Source organism: Mastomys coucha, unplaced genomic scaffold (genome assembly GCF_008632895.1).
Source record: "Mastomys coucha isolate ucsf_1 unplaced genomic scaffold, UCSF_Mcou_1 pScaffold22, whole genome shotgun sequence".
In the NCBI taxonomy this organism is placed as follows: domain Eukaryota; kingdom Metazoa; phylum Chordata; class Mammalia; order Rodentia; family Muridae; genus Mastomys; species Mastomys coucha.
In genome coordinates this window covers 188,262,207-188,265,484 of record NW_022196905.1, presented here as the reverse complement: position 1 = coordinate 188,265,484, position 3,278 = coordinate 188,262,207, and the positions used below count along the sequence as shown (strand labels likewise).

The 3,278-nt window shown below is 45.8% G+C and overlaps 1 pseudogene across 1 annotated transcript; it reads right to left on the bottom strand.

Annotated features, from left to right (window-relative positions):
* Positions 1–5: 5 nt before the first annotated feature.
* On the bottom strand, positions 6–496 carry LOC116104795 (annotated as a pseudogene). The gene has a single exon (XR_004123966.1). The product of XR_004123966.1 is annotated as a 60S ribosomal protein L21 pseudogene (transcript).
* Between the last annotated feature and the right edge of the window lie 2,782 nt (positions 497–3,278).

Here is a 3,278-nt window from a genome sequence, read left to right as displayed (position 1 = left end):
TATGGAATGGGCTCCAACAGCTCAGGCTCTTTTCCGTCGGTCCTCACAAAGTGCGCTTCTCTGGGTGGCGCAGGCTGGCGCTTCAGCTGAACCCAGGTGCTCTTCTCTTTGGCTTCCTTTTTCTTCTGATCGTTCTCCTTCACCCGCTTCAGGAAGCTGTCTCTGCTCTTTGAGTGCTTGATGTGTTCAATCCGCACATTGATCCTCTTGGTCAGAATCTTGCCCTTAACTTGCTTGTTTACAATGATGCCCACGGCATGCTGGGTGACATTGTAGACTCTTCCAGTTTTGCCATGGTAACACTTATGGGGCATTCCTTTTTGAACAGTGCCCATTCCCTTGATGTCTACAATATCACCCTTCTTGTAGATCCGCATGTATGTGGCCAAAGGAACAACTCCATGTTTCCTAAAAGGCCTAGAGAACATATACCGGGTGCCTCTCCTCTTTCCCTTTGTGTTCGTCATTTTGGTGAGTTACTGCAAGATGGCTGCTGCCGAAATATTTTGTTTGTTTAAAAAAAAAAAAACTGGACACAAGTTTAACTCTGTAGTAAGCTTTGGACCTGTCTTGGATTTTTTTCCTTTTTTTTTTTTTTTTAAATCCTTCAGTGATCTCTGTGGGAAATAAAAGTATGATGTCTTAGCCCTTGAGAGAAAGAGTCAGAGTCCCTGAGAATAGTGGACATTTGGATCCTTGATACCCATCTTATTTTGCCTGTATCAGCAGGAAACTGTTATCAGTCTCAGTGGCAACTAGAGCATCAAGGACCTTGAAAGGAAATCCTGGAAAGGGACATGCCACACTGGCCCCAGTCTCATTGTTGGCTCAAATAAAAGTCCCCCTCCTGCTGTGACCACTTCATCTCCAGGCCTCCCAGCCCTGGGTGCATAGTTCTGGGACCTGGCCTGGCCTGACCTGACCTTGCTCCTCTCTTACTTTGGCCTGCTTTCCAAGTTTTCCATTCCTTAAAAGTGTAGCTGTGTGTGCCGCCAACAGCCTGAGCCCGTGGCTGAAGCCCAAGGAAACCTCTTAGCCACCCCCGCCTCACCCCCCCCCCCCAAACACTCAGTGCCCTGAATACACTGAGGTGCTTGATGTGATAGGACAAGTGATTAACCCCAAGGTGGTACAAGTCAGACTTTCCAAAGGCAACAGAGGCAAAAAGCCAAGAGTGTGTACCCCTTCTCCCCTTCTCAGTTGTTTTCTCGTCTAACCGAAAGTAGTTTAACCCTTTCATCAACACCAATTAATACTTTCTGAATGCACCATGCAGTATCACGGCTTTGGATTAACCCCAACCTGGTGCTTTTCAGAAGTCTCAGCGAGTACACAAGAATCAAGACACGACAGTTAATTAGCAAGTATTTATGGAGTTCTTCTTCAGCCGTGGCATTTTGCTAGGTGCTTGTAGATCAGAACTCAGATGCTCAATGGAGAGCATCTGCTTCCACAACCCCCACACCCTGCCCCCCAAGACACTCCCTGTTCTCTTAGCATAATGAACTTTCCAACCAGGAACTGTATCCACCCTCCAAGGAGTGTCTGGGAATGTATGAGAGTGTTTGTTGTTTGCTTTGAGCTGGTACAAACCAGCATTTATTGGGTTGGTGTACAGGGATGTGAATGCATGACGGAGTGCCAGTCCGTTTCTCACAACCCAGAATGTTCCTTCTCAACTAGAATGCCAATAAAATTCTACTGAAAGCTAACAGAAGAAAAGCTGGAAAAATTCTCACAGCTTCAAGGACACTTCACTCCAAGAGTCTCCTCCACACTGTGGGGAAATCCTTTTTTGTAGGGTGAGTAATGTGTGGAGAAAGCCAGGGTCAAGTTAATACAAATCCAGGAATTCCAGAATCCTGGGGAATTATGCATCAGTCTCTGTTTTGCTACATAGGAAAGAATTGGGTCTTTCATGGTTGTCATTAGGTTACCTCTTTTTGGAAGCACTTCAGCAGTATTCTACATTTGTCGAATATTTGGCACTTGTTTTTAACTCAACAATCTCGTCATCACAATTATATTCTGAAATTATTTTTCCTAAGGACTGTGATCAATTAAAAAACAGAGGAGCATGAAGAAGGAGAAGGACTCCGGTGGCCAGCAGAGATTCCAGCACTGCCTGCAGGAGGTGTCTCCAGATGGCCTGAATCATGCCCCACTCTCCTGCAGGCTGCTTGTATCCAGAAGGCAGTGGAGGACAGTCTAAGCCAGTGAAGGGCAGCCTAAAAACACTGAAGAAATGAGACAAGCCATGACTAGCCGAGGGTCAGGGGAAGGAGCAAAAAGAAAGAGTACAGCAGAGACAGAGCGCAGGTGAGTTCACACCACTTGCAGGGCAGGGCAAGGCATTTGGAGAAGCACATCAAGATGGAACCCGTTTGGAGTTTTTGCTTTTCCAGACCTGAAGGATGACCTCTGAAAGTGTCAGCTGGCTCCAAGGAAGGCTGAGGAAACTCCAGGGTTTCCAGAGGGAGTGTGAGCCAAGTCTTCATTCACTCACCAAAAGGATTAAGCCAGTTTCAAGAAGGAAAAAGTAAATGACAGTGGATGTGCTAGATAAGGCTTAGGAACTGCCCTGTGAGTTTCTGGGCAGGAGGAAGCTAGCAGGCTGCAATCTGAGCGTGCTGTGGTCTGATGGGGAAGGGGTGCGGAGCTGAAAAGGCTGATGTGGTCTTGGCGATGCCCAGATGAGCTGGTGATAGAGAGGGGAGCCCTACCACTCCTGAAGCATGACCCTATCAAGGGGTCCTGATCTCTCTGAGGGTCAACTTCCTCATCTTTAAATGTAGGTATTTACTATCGTCCACCTAAAAAGATAGGAAATGCGGAGTAGAAATCTCAGTGCTAATGTGTAAGGGGTCAGCTAAAAATAGACGCTATTAGTAGATTTCCTCCCCACAAAGACACTTTATAATAGTTTCCTGTGATCTAAATTAAAACGTAATTACATTCAGTCCTTCACAAATATGTGGCCTTTATGTGTATCTTCCCAAAGCAGTGCTTACAGAATAGAGTAACAGAAGCATTACTGTGAGATAGCTTGTCATTTGATATCAGAATTATGTGGTGACAAAGGACAGAAACTCATTCAAGCTGCTTTGAACAAAAAAGTGGAATGGTGTCCTCCATTCAAACTGAACAAAACACAAAAGATATGGCTGGCTTTAGAAACACGGCTATATTTGTGGCTCAGACAATACCATCAGAACTTGGTTCCACTCTCCCTCTGACCTCTTCTTAAAAGAATAATCCACTCACTGAGGCATGCTGCT